General features: G+C 41.6%; 1 pseudogene; it reads right to left on the bottom strand.

The window, feature by feature from the left end:
• Positions 1 to 3,330: 3,330 nt before the first annotated feature.
• Positions 3,331 to 3,483, bottom strand: LOC138529141 (5.8S ribosomal RNA; annotated as a pseudogene).
• Between the last annotated feature and the right edge of the window lie 17,513 nt (positions 3,484 to 20,996).

Raw genomic sequence — 20,996 nt, forward strand, 5'->3', positions numbered from 1 at the left:
TCCTGAAGTGCTCTGTCTGATTCATTAATCTTGGCAGTCTTCTTTTGATTGCTATTCCATCTCTGGTTAGTTGTCATTCATAATGAACCTTAAATGTGCCTCAATGCAGAGATTATGATGCCTTGAAGATCCCCAATTAGACTGAGTCATTGAGCATGTCTTGCAAGCAATTTGCAAGGCTCATCTGTGTCTGCCTTGTGTCTGCCTTCTCTCTCAGCTTGATCTTGGTCTGTCAAAAACAGTGCAGGGTTTGTTTTTGTTACAGGTAGCAACCCCACCTTCCTAATGAGGTTTTGTTGAACCAAAAAATACCTCATCTGGAAATGTTTGGTTTCGATTCACCATTTTTCTTTGCACACCTAGCTTCTAGACCATATTCAGCATACATGGAGATGTTATATACTTTTTGCCTCTCCCCTTACAGACCTCTCCTATACAAAACTCCTCCAACAGGGATAGTTGGCAGTAGGACTATGCAGCGGTAGGATCACTATGACTGAGAAATTTAAGAGAGTCCTAGTTACTTCCGAAGAGAGTAAAAGTTATTCCCACCATTTACACACACTTCACTGAATTTCTTCATTTTGACATTCCGAGCACTGGGCAGAAATCACATTTTGCGACAGCACCTGCCACAAGGCTTCACAATGCTTTGTTTTCAGTAAACAGTTGGATTCCCCTGGTCTGCAGCAGTTCTAAGTCAGCTGCTAGGAGTCGGTTGAGGCAGAACGCTGGCCCCAAACTCTGGGAGGGGGCAGAGATATGCTACCACCGCAGCTACGGGCGATCCACAGGAAGGGCACAGCTCATGTCCAGATTCTCATCCACCCCCAGGGGAGATGCCTCATCCAGCTACTATGCACATCCAGCCCTGCTTCACTCTCCAGCCTGACTGACCGAGCCTTTAGAACCAATTCATATCCTGAAGTTACAGATCTGGCTGGCTGGCTTCCCTTACTTACATTGCTTCAGCATGACAGAGGTTGTTCACCTTGTACACATGCTGCAGATATGGGTACAGCCCAGCGCAAGATTACACCATCTCAGCCAGATTTTCAAGGAGCAGTCAGAGCTCACACAACGCCGCTGGAACCACAATGCTTTCCAAGGTTTGGGCTCCTTTCTAGGGGCAAAATTTTCCAGGGTGCCCTGCCCTTCACTAAAAAAAGAGAGCCCTCCCCGGGGCTCTGGCTGGCTTCCCAAGGAACATTTCATTACCGCACTGGATGCCACGAGGGGGCTTGTCTCTGCCTCTCCAGCTTCAGGGATGTGAACCCGAGTCCCTTTCAATCAACTGAACGAGTTTTAAAAAAGTCTGCCAAAGGAAGGACTTGAGAAGGCTCACACTTAGGACATAGGGCTCCAACTCTTAGTGTACCACACACGTTTTGGTGGTAGCAATGGCGTATCAGTCATACTGATCTTAGGAGTGAGGAAGAGCACTACAAAGAAGTTAGAGTATACACATAGACCAAAGAAACACTGACAAACTAAGAGGTATATGCAAATAATGGTTTATTTGCATATATAAGGTAAAGGTAATTCTTCAGAAAGGTAAGTACTATCACACATAATGAGTAACTTAGAACAACTAATGCAATGTTTACAGTAAGTAAATCACGTTTGTAATAATTGTAGAATGGCAGCAAGCAATTCAAAGGTAAATAAAACACGTTTGTAATACCTTTTAAAATATCTGTTCCAGGTAAGAATTATTAATGAAACAATACCAACATAAAGCAGGTAAATGCTTGTAATAATTTCACAGAGGCCTTAGGCTTTGGTAGTACATCCCTATCTAGGTATGAGTCTCTCACTGTCAGATTTGATGGCAAAATAAGCAAGGCACAAGCTGTAGAAACTCAAATGTTGCAGAGGGAAGTCTTCAGTAGCAGGTGAGTAACACTATTTGTTGGAGAAAGATATAGGGACCTCAGGAAAGGCTCCCTAAAGGCACACCGGCATTGGGCCTGGGCGAACGTGGATGGGCAAATTCCCAAACACATGAATCAGCTCTGCAGCAACCCAGAAGCAGCAGAATAACTCTACAAAGGTTTTACCAAGAGTCTCACAGTACCATACATATGCAAAAGAGGATGCAGCATGATGCTCCCACGATGCAGCAACAGCAGACCCGGTCACCGGATTATTGTCAGGCAGATGAAAGAAGGGACACTGAAATTGATCTCAGCAGCAGTCAAGTGAAGAGGCACCAGGCAAAGGATTGTTCATGGTTCTGTGATTTTGGTGACCCTTTCAAAGCACCAATGAAGAATGGTTAGAGCCCGGTCAATTGTTTCTCACTTTCTCGGTCCATCACTCTGGTGAGGGGACTCCAAGGAATGGAATCTTGCCTCAAGCATACCAGAAGGAGTCCACCAACATTTCGGGAGGATTCGAACTTTGGAAGTTGATGCTCTGCACAATGGGCACAGGACCCAGGGTTTTGGTGGTGTGCAGCTGGTGAAGGTCACAGCTCATCGTGGCTCAAAATGCAGGCTGTCTTGAGTCTGATTGGACCCACCAGTCTAGGGGAGAGAGATGTCCTTTTGGGGCTCTCCTAACACTTGGAAAAAGGGTTGGGCAGCATCAATTACTCTGAAGGCATCTCTGGTAATCTCAGAGAGGGTGAGGGCATCTCTTCTCTTCCTCCTCATCGATTCTTCAGATCCAGTGATAAATGGGTCTTTAGCTTCATGAGCCATGACTCTTATGCAGGAACCCAGCCAATCAGCACCCATGCGCCATTCAAACTGTGGGTGGTGTCTGTCCTTATTTAGCCTTAGATGGAGTTTACCACCCACTTTGGGCTGCATTCCCAAGCAACCCTACACCAAGAAGACCCGATCCAGACACGCTAGCGGTGCTTCTGGCCCAACACCACCCATGGGGTCAGCCTCGATCAGAGGGACTTGTGTTCCCTGAGACATACCGGACAGTCACTCTTCTGTATGCCACATTTCCTGTGCCTTCCACTTGATGGGGATTCAGTGCTAGGCTCTTCCATCTTCACTCGCCATCACTGAGGGAATAATAGTTAGTTTCTTTTCCTCCACTTAGTAATATACCTAAATTCAGTGTGACACCATGACTTATCTAAGGTCAGAGTCAGTTCATAGTCAACACCACCAGGGCATACCAGACACCTGACCCTCCTGATCCCATGACGGGGAAACGTGGAGGCCAGGACATGCCAGCCACAGGCCTCCATGCCTGGGATCCTGCCAACATGCTGATTGGTGTCTGACCATAGGGGGGCAAATGGAACAGGTCCCTGCTATGGCCCCAGCCATGCCCCTGGGAGAGGCCACAGGGTGATGGTATTTCAAGCAACTCTCATAGAAGCATAGCCCTGGGAGGGACCCAGGCTTAAAAGTGAATTAGAAGTGTTGATGATCAATGTGTACTACAATTCACACTAATTCTCGCAGGCAGCTGTGTTCTTCATCAACAAGTGAGCCGAGAGATCAACCACCAAGAGTCACTTGCAGCTTTTTTTCCATATGTTGGCCCTAATCTGCTGGTGCTGGAGAGGCTGGGGAGGTAGTGTTGCCTTTCCCGGCCATGTGGCAAGTCTGCCAAGAGCCCCATCTGGCTTCTCCACTTGGAAGTTGGGCCAAGACGATCAGGGTTTTCAACAAATGGGTTCCTGGAGCTCAGCACGGGGAGCTTGCCTGCAATCTTCTGCAGCGGTGGGATGGGGCTTTCCATGACAATGGTGGCAGGTCACTCATCCCCCAGCCTGGCCTCCCCGGTCCGATCTCCAGGGACCTGGACATGAGGGAAGGTCACACGCTGTACCAGCAAACCTGGCCATTGCTCATGGATCCTCAATGCCCACCCATTGAGTAGGCTCAGCTGCCCCATGGCTCAGAGCTCACCTGGTGTGCCAGGCCCACGTCTGCCTGGGGATGTGTCCTTCAAGGACAACAATGTTTCCTTTGGCTCCTAGCTTTCCTTTAATCTGTGTACCGTGGGTGATAGAGGGTGGAGAGGAGTCCAGACTCTCATACTCCCAACTGGATAGAACATTTAAATTGGAGCCCATTCAGACTTCCAGAGATGGCCATTTGGTCCTTCCATTCATTCCTATTGCCAACAAGCAGATGGCCGGGCTCATAGAGTGGCCATCTGGTAGTGCAATACATTCCAGTGAGCCCAGTTGGGAAGGGCCCCTAGCACTCTCTGGCAAAAGAATGACAGGCCCCCTTGGACTTCAGCTGGGTAGGGGGATGGTCAATCCACATGCAAGGTGGGCGCCCAAGCAGGAGGGTAGCACCCACAACAATCCTTGAACTCTGGCTAGAAAGCAATAGAGCTTTCCCTCCAGGGAGGGACCAGGACCCCGCCTTGCTGCTCCAGTGTTCCACAGGGCAGGTGGACGCTCGACCCACATGTGCGAGGCAGGCTGCCAGTTCCATGCAGAATCTTTGATCCAGACCTGTATTTTTTTCACACTGCATTCTGGGATTTGTATGCCAAACCTTGTAATGAGAAAACAAAACTAAAAGTTCCAGCATGCAATTGGAAGCAACAAGCAGGATTGGCTCGAGGTGTCACGCATGGAACTGGGAAAATTGGCAGGGAGGCTTGTGGAATGGCACAAGAAAAATGTAAAGAAAATCCTTACATATTCAACATGCCCATAAGTACAGTCCCAAAGCCAAGATATTCCAGCATTATTTCTTATCTTGGCATTGCATATTTTAGCAGGAGCACATATAATCTTAATTTGATAGACAACATTCAATCTCTAGTCTAAATATGTCATCTTAATTGTTACTTTCAATCAATGTTTGACCATTTAAAATATCTAATAAAGTAATATTGTTATTACAGATTTTCAGCAGGTCACTTTCAGGCTCAGAATAAGTTCCTCACATTCCATACAGCTATTAACCTGAATGGATTGGAGATACTCAAATTATTTATCATTGACTATTTGTATACAAATTGCATATGCATCTCCAATTGGCCAAGATCAATTAGAACCACCCAGCTATTGACAGTATCACTGATTCTCAAAATTATTTTAAAGATATTTTTCTATTACCTTGAAAACAAGTGCACCATTTTACCCCATCCAACTTGTTTAAAATGTCCTGGTTATCCCTTGAGTGCAACTCCCATGCAAACGTCGTAATCCAGTTTTTATAATTCTGCTGGATTTTCTTTTTTTTTTTCATTGCACATTTTGACATGCTTAGAAAAGAGCCGTGCTATGTGTCTTAAATTCACTTTTTCCCTCTTTTTCCTGTGCACCTTCATATCAAAAGCATGGACATTATGCCTTGTTCCCATTAAACTACCTTTATGAGTTATTTCTGCTATTAGTTTCTGTAATGTGGTATTTACACAACTGACTCTAAATAATAAATTAAACGTATCATCGTCATATAGCATGAACAGATGGTTGAGTGGCTCTGATCATTTTTTAATCGTGTTCCCTTACCAGAACACACCTTAGCCTTTTCTGCAGGCTAATAAAAACCTTAGACCTGTCAATTCCTCTCTATGGGAATCTCAACGTGTATGCTGCAAGAAATGAACGCATGGTCGCTAAAGTTATCAAATGTCAGAATAACAGGTGACAATAAATCCTACATCGATTTTGCAGCTGAAAAATAATCTAACTGAGATAAGTGCTTCCCATTTCTCCGAGCAACCCTTTTCAAAATAATTTGCACAGGCCCCATTTTGCCATCAATTTTTCCCATTGACGTCCTCTGACCACCCGTGAGTCATTTTTCACATTTGCCCGATATTTATTTGTAATCCTACCTCCTATTAAACACATTATTACATCCAGAGGAAAACGAATTTTCTTACTGGGCTCTACGCAGAAAGGCAAACAAAAACAGATGAATCCCAAGTGCTCAAAACCACACAAATGGCCCTGTATGCGTCTTCACTAAGCACACTTGAAATATCATCAATTTGATTTTATGTATGGCTATACTGCATGTCTGGATAGGAAATTCAGTCGACAAGGCAGTAAACAAACAGCCTCACATAAACTTAGGTTCGAGGTGCAGGGAGCATTAAAACAAGTGTGTGATGTGGTTTACAAAATACCTATTGCTGGGTTTGGCTGTAATATGTATCCCTTCTATGTAACTGGGGTCTAGGTTGTGTCATTATCTGTGGGATGTCAAGTCAGCAGGGTTCCATAGTACCCAGAACCAGACAATGTTCACGTTGCTGTTTTTAATAATAATCAGTTGCTATCCCTCATTGAGAATAGTGTAGCCTTTGAGGTTTATGGGTTCCGGCGCTAACCTTCTACTGTCATAAACTTCAAAAATCTATCCGGTGGATCTTGAAGATTTCTCCTGTTGCACTGTTAAAAATGGCACAGCATTTTGGAGAGCATCGATAAAGCTGACTTCTCACCACACCCTATGCTTAAATGTAGAGCTGTTTGAATAAACTGTAACCCACGTTAATGAATTGCATACTTATTTTATCTCCACCACCCAGTGTTCTGAGGTGTATTGATTTCATGTCACTGTGGATTTACTGGATCACATGTCTCTTGAAAGCACTTAGAAGGTGAAGCCATTCAGCACATAGACCTGAGCACTTTTGAACAGAGAGCTTCCTGGCAGGCTCTGCAGTTCTCCTGGCTGATACCTTGAACTATCTTGTGTGCAGGGTACACTCATATTTGACATGCCTCTTGTAGTATTTGGCAGCTGTTTCGCTGTCCCTGCTAGACCTTGTATATTTTCCCTCTAAGCCCCACTATTGAGTGAGAATGAAAGACTTCAATAACCCACCCAGCGCTCCTGATTATATACCTTCTGCCATTTGGGAATACATGTCCCTGTTTAGCTAATGCTGCTGAACTGTGAAATGTTGGAGAAACCGCTACTGTGCGCTTGTGTCAATGGACAACGTCCTGTCCCAGATACCACAGAGATTGTTGTCCCTCTGAAAACATATTCTGCGCTTTACAGTTCCTCTATTCCACTTTGTATTCAGATGCAGCAGGGAGTACGTCGTCGCCATTGAGAAGCTGCCATTACAAGTACTCTCCTTCAAAGTCTGTTCTTGCAGGAGGCTGGAATGTTATATTGTTCCATCTTTCTTCAATGTATTACTCTGTGCCACTTCACAAGGTCCATAATAGGGAACCAAGCGTGACAACGCTCCTTTAGGAATATGTGAATGGTGCATGCTAAATTGCAGGACCTCACATTCGCACACTTTGTGAAAGTTACCACACATCTTTGCCAACTTCTCAAAGTTGTGAAGTGTTTTGCAGGTGACAATAAATGGTGACAACATTGATTTCAGGGAGTATTCCAGTACAAATATATTAATATTAGCGTGATAAATGTAGCTCTCGAGATGCTGTGTTATTTCACCTTTGCAAACAGAGGAGCTAAAGAACAAATAGCGCTAAGGCCATTCCATCCAAACAAATGAGTTGTGTGCAGAGACATTTTCTCAAATGATTATTTGCTGGAATGTACAAATCAATTATTTCCCGGTCAAAATATTGATAAACATTGGGAAGGCATGGAGTGAAGTGAACAAGTAATAGAGACAGTATAAAGCTTCCTGTGCTTGTTTCTCTCTCGTGGCTTATCTGGATTGATTATTGACTACATCGTGGTATGGCTCCTCTGATTAGGGGCAGTAGCTGGCTCTTGCCTCTGGAATGTCCTTCCTTGCCCCCTCTGACTTGTGCCGGATCTTCCAAAGTTCTGGAAACTTCTCAAGACTTTACTTTTCTCCCCTTCCTTCCATCTCCCCCTTCCATGCCATGCCAACTCTCCCTCTGCCACTATGACTGGGGACCATTCCTGTCAGAGTCATAAAGAGGCCAGACCATCCACCTGCAGTCCCCCTGCATCATTTCCCAGCACTTCTCCTCAGGCTCCCTTTCCCAGACTAGCCCAAAGTGTCCACACTGTCCACTGTCCTCATCTTCCCTTTCCCCCTTTTCCCCTTTGCACTTGTCTTATTGGCCCCCAGCACTTCCCTGATCCCTTCCCTGGGGGCCCTCAACTCCTGCTCTTCTCCCAGTAACCCCTCAACCCCTGCACTTATCACTGTCTCAAGCACTTGCACGTTAGGATTATCACAAGGCCAATATAACCATCTTTTGTTTTTCATTGTTATTCACTTGTCCCGTCCCCCATCTTGTCTTGTGGCGCCTGGAAACACATATGTATAGGCGCCATAAAAATGTCCAATAAATATAAATAAATAAAGTACCTATCCCAGCCCCTTGCCAGTATCGTCCATGTGAGAAATTATACAAGTTGAGACAGACCTATCGCTCCAAGAGTCTAGAGGTAAAAGACCAATCAAACTAACAGCATGATGGTGACATTAAGAATAGAATAGATTGGGTGACAATTAGAGTAACAGGTAGTTGTTACTATATAAATAGATAGAGAATGGCTAGGTAGCTACACACATACACACTACGTACACATAGTAAAAACAAGTACACGTAGACATGAAAAATGTATAGAAATGAAGAATATTCACAGATAGACATGAAGGACACATGCACGCAGACACGAAGAACATACACACATATAAAGAGATGCAAAGCACGTGACAGAGATTGAACCATTTTCCTAGTACAGAGACAGCAGCGGCCTTAGAGGTAGCAGGGTCTCAGAAAGATGCTGAACTTACAACAAAACATTTAGTTGAGATGCTGTGAAGCTGCTGTTATGCTTGAACTAAAATGCCGCTGGTGCGTAGTGCATTATGGGAGCGCTCAGAGCCATGATGGATATTTACTTCATGCCGCAGTGAAAAGCTGCACACATTTTTCGGAGTGTTAGATTCACGGTGCTGAGGAAAACATGCTTTCCAAACCTGGTATGCGGTCAAGGACATTTCTGCTGGGAAAGCTAACTTTGTTATGGTTTGTTATGAGCGTGTTTTTAGAGGAGGGAGGCACTTTGCTCCTTGAGGGTGGCTGTCGATTGACCCAGCTGGCAAACAACGGCTGCTCATCAATGCGCAAGTGCCATTTCCAGAAGGTTCGAGAATCGCCACCCCTTTTCGGAGTATGCATATATGCGGAGACTTCAGCCGGAGGAGGATGCTTACGTCTGGCATTCCTGTGAGCTCTGGTACTCTCGGCCTGGCTGTTCCCGGGGTCTTTCAGCCGCTTTTGGGCCAGATGAGGAATCCAGTTATGCTCACAGTGATGTATTTCCTTTTGCATTCTTTGCTTCTTCTGTGACTTATGTCTATGTTACTTCTGTGAGTTATTTCTATGTTATTACTGGTTGCTTGTAAACTTTGAATAAATAGCCGTATAAGTGTTCATTATTTTCTAAGAGTGTGTGGTTGCGAGTTATTGCGTCTTTCTGCATTCAAAGCATTGGCTCTATAATTGCATTGGTGATTTATGATTTTCCGGGCAATCTGGGGAGAGCAATACAGCTGCCCAGGACAGCAGCAGTAACACGTGCAAAGGTTAGGCCCAGTAGTGGGCGTGCAGAGCAAACACATAGACGAGATAACAGTTCCCATGAGACGACGCAGTATCCTTCCAAGTAATTTGAATTAATATGAATAAGCAGCCATTGATGTCCAGGTGCACAAGTATACTATGCCAAGCGACTCGATAGAGAATAGGGAAAGGGTGTCCCAAGAAGCCACAAGGAATATAGCATATATATTATCACTAGCTAAAATCCAATAAATGAGCAGAAATTCACTCTCCAACATGGTCCTCTAACAAGAGATCAAATCATGAAAACCACGAGCCGTTCATTATAAGGCAAGTTCAGATAAGACACCTGTCAAACTCTGTGGAGCACACACAGAGACGAGATGATGGACAAGGCCAATATACAAAGACAACAGAGAGCGCACATGGCCTGAGAATGATGAAGAGTTACTTTTAATTGGAAAATGTGTAGACCATGGATTTCTCTCCTCCCACCATATGTCTCAAAAATATCTCGACGTCTTGTCAAAGTGTCCGAGGTTGGTGAGCAAGATGCCAACCAATCAGAGTCTCTCTAGCCATACTGCCCATGATGAAAGATGCCAGCCAATTAGTGACCAACATAGTGATGTAGTGAAAGTTTTATCTGTAAGAGGCTGGGCACAGATGGAGCCATCAGATATGTTTTAGCCAATTACAGAACTAACCCCTATGCGTTGTATATGTAGTTTGAGATACTAACCAATTATAAACGCTCATAGATTTTGTAACTGATATTGTAGGGTGACGTCAGTAGTGACAAATTTGTAACTCATAAGTCACTCACTCGCAGTGTGTAACCGAGAGCTTTTTGTATGCTGTCCCAGCCACTTATTCTGTGTTTTGAATAAAGTTGGGTTTTGCCTATGGTAACAAATCCTAACTCTTCTTGTATTAAAACATTAGGTGTGCCCTGTCTGGAAAAAGGCAGATATTTGTAAAGGATATTTATTTAGTAAGAAGATGGATTACAAATTGCATGTTTTCCAGTGGATGAGATTGAAAGTAGAGCCCAGATAGTCTTGGGAGAAGTGAGGGGCAATCGATTCCACGTCTGCAGCCTGCACTTTACCGACGATATGTACGAACAATCAAAGTACACAAAAAAGCGTTGACCCAGAATTCTTCGTAAATTGCCTCCAAATGCAATTCCGACTCAATTTCACCACAAGCTGGCTCAGGTGAGTGGTAGATGATGCATTTTTTATGTTTGTTGGTATGTAGGACGATGGTCTGTATAAATATGTATTCTCTATGATCTCTCGATTTATTTAAAGTAGTGTATTGAAAAGGTAACTTCATGAACCTTTCAGAGTTTTCAGTGTTTATTTCCATTAAAGTTTTATTACTCAAGTTTCCATAGTTACCAGAATCACCAGAATTTTAAAATGTTTCACTTTAGTATACTTTATCTATCCCCGCTTTCGGGAGCCTCTAATAAATCTGTGAAATGTGACCTTCTTTACACACTTATGGAAGCCCAGACCCTCACCAGTGACAAAACCACCAACACGTCTAGTATCCCAATGGTGAGCCCTACCGACTTGCACAAAGTGATATTTTAGAGCGTTGGATGTGGCCACATTTCTAATACTAATTTACCTTTTCCTTTGTACTATTTTCGGACAATTATATGATATGGCATTTATAATGCGCCTATACACAAGTGTTTCAAGGCACGATGAGGCAAGGGAGGGGAAACAGAGGGAAGACAGAGACACCGATCTTACTAGGCCAGGTGACATTGAGATCACGCAAATGCAGTGGAGCGGGTAAGGGGAAAAGTGTGGGGGAAACAGGGAGGGGGCAGTGTACTGAAAATAAAGGAGCAAGATTCTGCATCAATTACCTTTCTGGGGTCAACATCATCCTCACTTGCCTATCAAGTAATTATATTCTGCTAGTCCTTTATATGCCAATGAACAATACTTGCATGTGTTATGCTTGAAATTTCAACATATTGAAAATGATTATGTATAATATTGGTTATTTACACAAAGTGGAATGTATGGCTGTTTCTCTGTATGTACCATCGTATGCATCTCATTTTTTCAGTTTCATTTCACTTTTTCATCCACATTAAAACAAGTACTATGTTGTAGGGGGATGCTGGAACTTCTACTACAATCACTTCCTCTTTTCCAACAGGTCCAGAGTATGAGGTATGCGCCCTTACAGTTTCCTGGCTAGAAAGAAAGTAAATCCTACAAAGGATATACTTTGAGACTGAAATGCATGTAACCTTGCACTGTTTCCAAATTTTCTGATTTTGGTTCTAACATTGCACTTCCTCTCTAATGCAGAATAGATTACAAAGGAAACATTACAAAGCAAACTATTTTTGATGGTGACATTATAATCACTGCCGGGTGATCTCAGATCAAGTCCATGTGTTATCTCACAAGGTTATCAGGTGAAATCTGAAATGTTTATTATGACCAAATCACATCACCTTTTTCAAGGGTATGTTCATATGAATGTTCTATTTGTGTTGCAACAACAAACCTTATATTATGTGGTTCGTAATCATTTTAAACTACTTTGTGCATAAGTGCTCTGTGCGATGAAACATTTTACATTTAAGTACGATTGACATTACAGTATTTTAAATAATTATCCTCTCCAATGTATGTAATCAAGATTTGGAATTAGAAGAGGTACATGGACCAGAGGTATACATAACCTAATATGACATACAATTGGGCATCACACTGGATTGGGAATACATTTTTATAATGATGTACTGTTTTGGAGTCCATGAAGTTGGTTCTGTTTGTATATAGGTACATATGTTTGAGTGGAAAAGAAATTTGCTTGATTTAAACCATATAAAAACAATATTTTTTCAGCTTGATGTTTCCGTCGTCAAAGAGAAGGCCAGGGTTTTGAAGCGAATTAAGAAAACAAGGGTACAGAACAAACAAGCTTGTTTTGGAGAAGTTTTTAAGCAGATTTTTTAGTCATATTATGGTTTTAGTTGGAAAATTGTATCTTCTGTATGTGTGCTATGCATTGAGCATGTTTTTCTATAAATCTGTTAGAGGCACAGAAGGAAGAGGAGTATAAAGACTCAGACAACAACTTAAACCAAAGATGCCGCTTGTCAAATGGATTTCACAATGAAACAACTACTATTTGAGGCGCAGCATGGTCCAGTCAATATTCAGACTCATAATGCATATGTCCAGTGGCCGGAAAATGAATGGGATCTAAACTGCAAACCATACAAAGTTACCATGGACAATTTCTACTTTGTACAAACTTGACCAGATGAAACTGAAAACAGTGAAGATCCATTGCAATTGCTTGCAGACCCTTTGACACAATCTACTCCGTCTAAAAATGTTCCACCCAACACTCTTTCAATGTTACCTGTTTCTCCAATTCATGCGTAAATATCACAGTCTGAATTAACAGATGCTGAAGCTTCAATGCAATTGACTGAGGAATTTGCTCAACATCTCGACTTCAGTTTGCCTAGTCTGGGGGAATTGTCCACCACCGTTGAGTCGCAAAACACAGTACTGCAGTATGATTGGCTATTGAAGGAGCAAAAATACATTGTATTCAACAGTTGCCTGCTAGAGATTGTACAAATGCTGACATGGGACCATACATTAAGAGGGAATATATGCGGGGAGCAATTGGTGAATGTGTCTCATGTATTACAAGGCACCAAGCTGAAAATCCAGGCCAGCTGTGTCCACCTCCATAATACTTTTCCATGGTCTGCTCAACTGATGCTCGGCAAAGTACCTGCTGGAAACCTACTTTATTCAGCAGCTTTACTGTTCAGTAGATCGACCTTCAGTAAGATTTCCAGTTTGTGTCAATTTGTGGGACTTGAGCCAGCTAACATTTCAGGTTAGCTGGTGACAAGCAGTGTGACAGTCCAGCATTTTCCGCTAAGTACTGTAGTTCCTTGCTAAAATCCAGTTCTACAAATATCAAAGGGGAATTCTTATTCGCTGCTATTAGTCAGGCATGGAAACTCGAACAGGTGTCCATTGACAGTAGATTCTCTGGCAAACATTTCAGGTTAGCTGTTGACAAGCAGTGTGACAGTCCAGGATTTTCTGCTAAGTACTGCAAATACCACTTTCAAGACATGGAAATGTAAAAATGATGAGTTTGGTCATTGTGCAGGTGTCTGAATGTGCATCGCCTGTGGCAATGCAGAAACATGGTTTCTTTAAATCCATTGAACATCTGGAATACAGGGGAATAAAAAAAGACCTGATAGCCACTGACTGGCATGTTTCAACAGCCAATGCCATGCAATAGCAGTTTTGACACATTCAGAATCAATTTGATGTATGGAACATTGCCAAATCAATCAATAAAAAGATTACAGCTGCTGGTAAAAATAAATAGGTTCGGAAATCCTTTTTTTAAGTGGTTCAGTCTATCAGCAACCTTCATTGGTGGAACTCCAAAACTTGTGATGGATCTTTAGAAATATTACTTGAAAAATAGCGTTCATTGATACACCATTGTTCCAACATATACTCATGGACAAAAAAACCAACATTTCCACAAATGTGCACATGGACCTTTATCGAAGGATCAGGAATGCAAGAAGAAGTGGTTGTGCCATGTTCCCCTCCACACAAAGCACTTGATAAGATTGTGTATGATAAAACACTTTCAAGAGACCTGAAGGGACTCACCAAATTCTGTCATACTGGAGATTTGGAGGTGTTCCATAATAAGTGCCTAAAATACAGGCCCAAAGGGTTGCATTTCGGCATAGACAGTGTGGAGGCCAGAACAAGACTAGCTGTTCTTAAGAACGCTGGGACAGAACAAGTGAAAACTGCAGGAAATCTGGGATGCTTTGTTACCTCATGGCCTTACCAAAGGAGGCAAACAATGGGTGGCCAAGCCAATATACCAGGAAATGGATTTTGAATTTTTTAAATATCTGACATTAACTGAGTTGGCCATGCATACTCATGGAATGGATCCTGATTTTGTTCCAAGAACACATACATTGCCACTAAACATTGCAAACAAGCCTTCGCTGCCAAAATCAGAACTTGTTGAAATGTTGACTTCCAGATTTAAATGATTTGTAGTGGTCTTCAAAATCTGGTCACAGTAACATTTTAGATATGTTCCCCAATGTTTGGACATTTTACAGAAACAATCTAATGCTATTAAACTTGCAATTACAATGTTAGATCATGTATTACAAAGTATTTATTAACGCCAATATAATCAGGTTTATGATGCATTAATGTATATCTTTTACCTTTCCTTCATTTATATTGCTAATCCTCTGTCTAGAAGACACGTGTCTGGGGTTGCTATTGGTACTATTGTTCAGAAGAGAATTACCCTAGCACTTCGGTATTGGACTGCCCATTTAGGTGGGAGAAGGACTGATATGCAAATGGATATTTCCCATCTGTGAAAGGTACACTGAGGCTTGGTGCCTGTCAAACCCTCTGCTATACCCAAACTCCATGCACACATGCAATCCATGGCACTTGCGGTGATGCCCTCTGTTAGGTAAGATTTTCATAGTAATGATAAATCTTCCTGACCTGTGTCAACCCCAAAACTTTCAGCTTTACTGGTGGATTTTTCTTCTTATACAGCTGTGAGTGGGAACCTTTTTCCACACTCACAGACTATTTTACTCTTTTAATGGGTTTAATTTGTTGGGCTCTCCATGGTGTCTTTTAAAATGTATACTTTAGACAACTTTTTTACAATAAGTGCCTGTTGTTGCTGGGTTGCCCTATGGACTCAACTTTTAAATGTATCTGGCTAACCTTGAGCAGCTATGGATTGGCCCCTCTGCCTTTTGGCCCGTGGCCAGGTTGACATCGTCCCTAGGGAGTGGGGGCCAGTTCTGGCCATCCCTGTGCCAGTTTGGAAGAAAAATAAAATTGAAAATGCTTTTTTTTTCTTCACATTTGTCTTTTTTTCCAAAAAGCCTTTCATACTTCTTAGGTCGATAAATGAGTACCAACACAGGGTGGGTGATATTGTATGCATATTTGTTCTATAAAAAAGAGCTTAAGTATAAGTGCTATACAATAACATATTATCATTTGGCCTTGGATGTCTGCTTGGTTTCACAGTAAATTAGTGTTCTTAGGAACAATGCTATTTGATGCCACTTCCAGTTTTGTCAAGGGTTGAACAGTTGTGTTTCATCGCTTTCCGGGATGTCACTTTGGGGTGGGGTCAAATGACATAACTTCTGGTGATTTCTCAGAGGTCAAGGGTCGTGAGCCAAGGGGTCGGCCACTTTTTTTATTGTCCCAGTCTGACCCTGACCTTGAGAGAACTCTAGTTCCCAAGGGTAGAAAGGATCTTTGGATCCCTTTTACATTTTATTAAGTGAGACCAGCACCCCCTGCCCTATACATAATTTAGTTTACTGTTCTGCCATTCTGGAAAGTTGATATTATGTTATTTTACTCACCTGAGAATTGGTAGTTACTCTTCCACACAAGTAATTCTGTTGGTTTCACTTTAATATACCTGTTAGGATAATTGTATAAGTGTCCGTCAACTGGGTTTTGCTTCACCTGACTTGCTGTTAGCTTGGCCGCAATAATTCTGCCTTAGGTTTTACCTAAAATAACTTTGGGTCATTCATAAAGTGTAACACTGGATTTTACTTTCCCTGGTCGGTTTTAGACAGACACAAAACGAGTCTTATGTTACACCTGCCTTTAAGATGCTTATAGATTGTAGGGTATTTTGTGGAGATTTGGGGCCTGACGGTATTTTCTTACCGCCGAAATATAACTTAGCAACAATCACTCCTTGTATTCAGATTGGGCCATGTACAACAATAATACAGTGAACATGCATTATTTCAGCACCCAGGCATGCATATTTGGTATGCGTGGGTAGTAGGCGTGGTTGGTGGTATATTGGTGAGCATAATTCCCTTGTTTTATTTGTGGCCCCAATGTCCAGAATCCCTTATCTTTGCTTAGATTTTTCGTGTAATCACTAGAGAGACCTCAGACCTACATTTTAGGAATACCACATTTTTCAGTGTTAGTGTTAGTGTGCCACCATGGGCGATCTCACTGACTTATTTACGACAGAGAGCTATATATGGTAATCTTGTGGTAATTTCCACTACCTTATATACGGTAGGGAGATATGTTCAGAGAGTCTCTCTTCCCGTTGGCTCATGTACCTCCAACGAGCTATGCTACAATCACTCACAACTGTTCATACTGAATCTGACATGCACACATCTGTCTTAAAATGACCATTGCACTGTTTAAAATCTCCCCACATCATCAGCATTGTAATGGTAAATAGTAAATACACCACCCGTCTGTTTTCAAATATTTTTCTGTATTATAAAAGTTGCAATTAAACACGATCTCATTCTTTACAGAAATAAATAAAATGGTACAGTAAAAGCATTGTCTATGACACACTGCAAAGAGAGTGGCGGAGAACAGAACTCAAATTGCAACATTAGCATTTGATTAAGGCATGCACAGGAATCCTACACTGACTGCATATTATCGTACACACTCAACTCCCACATTTCTGTAATTACCTTATCTTTTTAGTTGCTCTCTTTGGCTGTTCTCTTTCTGAATGTGGCTCCCTTGAAGATTAACTCCAGTAAAAAGGAACGCTTGCCTTCTCAAACCGGGGTCATTGCCTGGAATTCTCAGCTTTTGCAGATAGGAATGCCTCAGCCAGTGGAAAGGTCCTTCTTTCAGCTCTCCCCAATCTCGACTGCCTTTCTCCTCCCTCAAACTTCCCCCAGCAAAAAGCCTGATCACTCCCTCTAGCATGATACTTGCTATGACGCTGCTCCAATCAGAATTAATCACGCCATCTCCTCCTTCTCTACACAATGGCTCATTTTTATAGTAATACTTTGTAACCAACTGATTTCCTGTTCTTTCGAGCCCATTTGCTTCCTGTAGTTATGTGGACAGGGCAGCAGAGAGAACAAAAAAAAATGGATGTGCGTTTAAAAGTTCACTTTCAGAATAGGCCTAATTCTGCAGTGGAGACACATTTTTATTAGTGGATTATGTTTCATTAGTCAGGTTAGTTGTCAGTAAGGTTAGTTATTATTTTCAAATGTGTCTCTCGCACCATAGGCATTTCAGGTGAAAAATAGTGTGCATTTTTGAATGTGCACGTGTACTTTTAACTGTAAAAATAGATTTGCATCTTATATGTTAAAATCGTTTTTGACTGAATGGCCTGTCTTTCCTTGTTAATCTGGTAACACATATAGCAATGCACCGCACCCTTGTGGTGGTGCTGCAAAAAAAAAATTGCTACCTGTGCAGTAGTGCTGTACTCTGTGCTGTTTGCTACCTGTGTAGTAGTGCTGTACTCTGTGCTGTTTGCTACCTGTGTAGTAGTGCTGTACTCTATGCTGTTTGCTACCTGTGTAGTAGTGCTGTACTCTGTGCTGTAACACGCCAAATATCCTTACATACCCTCCTTTTGTTTTTAGAACTTGGCTATAATCCAAGCCAATTCCTAAAACAATTTGTTCTCTCTTTTTTTTCTTTTACAATATAGCAATCCAACAAAATGAATATTCATGTGCATCAATGAAAAATTTGCAATCAACACAGTATTCATCTGAGTTCATTAGTTTACAAAATGTTCTACATTTGCCTTCTCAGTTGAAGTGGCATTACTTTAAGTTTAGATTTTCCAAGTCAATTAAAAACAAAGAAATAAAACAACTAACTAAAACAAATAATTAATATAACAAATTAAAATAAATAATTAAAATAATAAATACGTGGAACTCCATATGTCAGCACTCTTGTCCGCTTCTGATATGTCCCGACCAGCGATGTTATTCGGTTCATTCGAGTACACTTCCATCTTGGCAATCTTAGATCCATTGGAGTCATCCTTTTTAGCATTCTGGTTATCTTGTCTTCACCTCCACCTGGAGGCAGGCATCTTTTGGTCTTCATCCAGGGGACTCCAGGACTCCATCGTCTCTCCCGTGGGCTCTGATCTTGGAACCTCCGACCAAATAATGTTAATTGTCTAAATCAAAATAGAAAATAAACAAATTAAGTACATAGCATAATACTAACTTCATCCTTTTGCCAAAAATAAAACATGCTTGGTAAAAATATTTCTTTTTTTTTTTTTTTTCCTGAAATGAAACACAAGTTAAAAGAAAACAAGCAGATATTCAATATTTAACACACTTTCTCTCTGCACACCAACCATGAGCTTCCATTATATGTGCATTTATTTATTTATTTATTTATTTATTTATATTATATATTTTTACATATATTACAGTGTTTATGTACCATCATAACAATCAACTTTTTTTTAACTTCTTTGTCACTGCCTCCTGACTACACCCATTTATTTTCTCTTTTTTTTTTTCAAGGGACTTTATCTGTCTCTACATGTTCAAGCTGCCTGATCTCATGTCTAGGATGGCATGGTTTGATTTGATTTACATGGACAAACTGCTCTATTGCTGTTTCACCTTCATTTTACAAAATTTTATAAACCACAGGAGAGACCTTATCTATAATTCGAAATGGCCCCTGCCAGGCTGCTAGAAATTTAGAATTTTTCTGTTTACTTTTTCCAAAATGAAACTTGTACACCTGATCCCCTACACTGTATTCCTTTACTGATGTCTTTTTATCATAATATGACTTTGCACTGTCAGCAGCTCTTTCCAGATTTCTCTGCACAAAAGCAAATGCATGTTGCAAATGCCTCCTCAGTTCATCAATATATTCATGAACTGTGGATGCACTCACAAGGGTTTGCTCATGTGTTCTGTATAGTAGGTGTTGTGGTAACACCATTTTCCTACCTGTTAAGACCTCATGGGGGCTAACACCTGTTGCTTTGGCAGGAGTCGACCTGATTGCCATCAAAACCAATGGTAAACGCAAATCCCAGCTGGAACCTGCTTCTGCCACAAATTTCTTTAAAATATCCACAACAGACCTATTGCTTCTTTCAACTGTACCTGAAGACGCCGCCCGATATGTGATATGTAGTTTCCTTTTCACACCTAGTATTTGCCATACCTTACTCATTAGAGTACTTGTGAAATGACTTCCTCTGTCTGACTCAATTCTTTGTGGCAACCCAAACCTTGAGAACACATGGTTCACCAGCAATGTGGCTGCTGTTTGCGCACTACAATCTGGTGCAGGAATGCACTCAATCCACTTCGACATCAAACATACCACACTCAAAATATAACGGTGTCCCCTGCTCGACCTTTTTAAAGGACCTACATAGTCTATTCGCAAATCTGACCATGGGAGAGTTAGGCCTCTTTTCATCAATGGTGCTCTATGCATTGGTGAAGCAGGTTTAAATTGGGCGCATACTAGACATCCTCTAGTATATAATTCCACATCTTGGGACATATGAGGCCAGTAAGCATAATCTTTTAGTATTTCTAATGTTTTTTGTGAACCTCTATGGCCTGCAGTTATGGCATCATGTGCATGGTTTAGCATTAGTCCTCTGAATGAAGGGGGTACTACCCACTGTATTTGCCCTGTTATGGACTCTCTAATCATGAGTCCATCCTGTAATCTAATTCGTGTTTTGTTCTTTAATAACACCCTCAACTCTTCTTTTCCCATACAATCATTTTCTGTTAAAGGATTTTGTTCAGGATCTATCAAATGATTATAATAGATTCCCAAAATTTGATCATTCTTTTGTGCCTCAATCAAATCTTGGTCTGGCGTGTCATGACTCCACTGCACCACCGGTTGATCTACCTCCTTTGGTGCTTTAAAACGTGTGACTGCATCAATTTGTATTTCACCCATTAAATAATCAATAGGTAGCAATTCTCCCATCACAGCCCCAATCTTAGCCAGGTGGTCTGCCTTATCATTTCCCTCCTTATCCTCTCCTGGTGTTTTTAAATGCCCACAAATTTTTCTCCAGTATATTGTTAAATTATTTTCTGACACCAATTTGTCTATGGCTTGTATCATTTTTCCATGTTTAAGTGGCTTTTTGTTGTATGTAACCATGCCTCTTGCTTTCCAACCAGGCAAATACTCCACAAAGCTATTCCGTGCATAGTCAGAATCAGTCACCAGGACAATTTCACTGAACTTTTTATCAACTGCAGTAGCAATTGCTTTATAAATGGCTGCCAATTCCGCCACCTGACTGCTCCTATCTCCAATCCTCATCCCTATACTGGGAACGCCTTCACATTTCAACCAGACATTTCCTATTCCTGCCACTAATTGTTAATTACTGTCATTTTCAATGTGAAAAGCACAACCATCCACATATACAGTTGGCAAATCCTTGCATGTTTTTTCATCAAAAGCTTTGTGTGGTGATTGTTCAAATTCCTGTAAACTAGTTTCCACTTCCATTTCATTTGGTATTTGTTCAGCTGCACAGTCATGTAAGTCAGCTAACCCTTGAGCAATTTGGCTCTTTTTATTTTGTCCATATCTCACTTCTACGGGAAAACCTTGTAATGCCAGCGTCCATGAAGTGATTCTGGATTGTGCTAGATTGCCTGATC

Source organism: Ambystoma mexicanum, chromosome 7q (assembly GCF_040938575.1).
Source record: "Ambystoma mexicanum isolate Mex_15411 chromosome 7q, UKY_AmexF1_1, whole genome shotgun sequence".
Taxonomy (NCBI): Eukaryota; Metazoa; Chordata; class Amphibia; order Caudata; family Ambystomatidae; genus Ambystoma; species Ambystoma mexicanum.